Raw genomic sequence first — 678 nt, forward strand, 5'->3', positions numbered from 1 at the left:
AGTCCGGCGCCTGAGCCGGCGGCGCCCCTACTCCCCAGGCTGGGCCAAGAAGGTGGGAAGGGGGAACAGGACGGGGACCCCCCCTCCCCCCGGGTCCCACCCAGAGAGCACCCCAGACCCTCGGGGTGGTGCCGAATCTCGGCCATGGAAACTAACTCCGTGAAGCCCTCGGCGTGGGAGCCCCGCTGCAGCCCGAGGGCGCCCCAGCAGGGCCCTGACACTTGGGGCCCAGGTGTCGGCATGTCCGGATCCCCGGGCCCGGGGGGCGGCTCTCCCGAGTCTCCCCTCTCCCGGGGTTAGGCGACCGGGCGCCCCTGCCCCAGGACCCAGGCTGTCCCCAAGCGTCCTCGGCCAGGTGTCCAGCTGCCCAGGCTCCGGCGTCCAGGTTCCCCGGCTCTGTCTCCCCAGGATCCAAACAGTCACGTACCCCTTTCCGGGCCCTGGGTACCGGCGCCCGGGAACTCCGACCCCCCGGACACAGGGCTCCAGCCGTCCATCCCTGAAGGACCCAGGAGTCTCCCCCTTCCCCTCTTGCCAAACATCCCGGGGTCCCCTTCCCGCCGACCTTCCAACCTGGTTACCTGGCGGCGGATCGGACTCGGGGCGCGGCGTAGAGCCGGCCAGGAGGCGCCGAGGGGCCGCTCCATAGACGCCGGGGCGCGCGGGGCGTGCGGGGCG

General features: G+C 73.2%; 1 protein-coding gene across 1 annotated transcript in view; it reads right to left on the minus strand.

Moving 5' to 3' along the window:
* Nucleotides 1-678, minus strand: part of Npas1 (neuronal PAS domain protein 1) — an 18,403-nt gene that overhangs the window by 9,822 nt on the left and 7,903 nt on the right. The window lies entirely within an intron of this gene.

This window comes from Dipodomys ordii, unplaced genomic scaffold, assembly GCF_000151885.1.
Source record: "Dipodomys ordii isolate 6190 unplaced genomic scaffold, Dord_2.0 Scaffold156, whole genome shotgun sequence".
NCBI lineage: Eukaryota > Metazoa > Chordata > Mammalia > Rodentia > Heteromyidae > Dipodomys > Dipodomys ordii.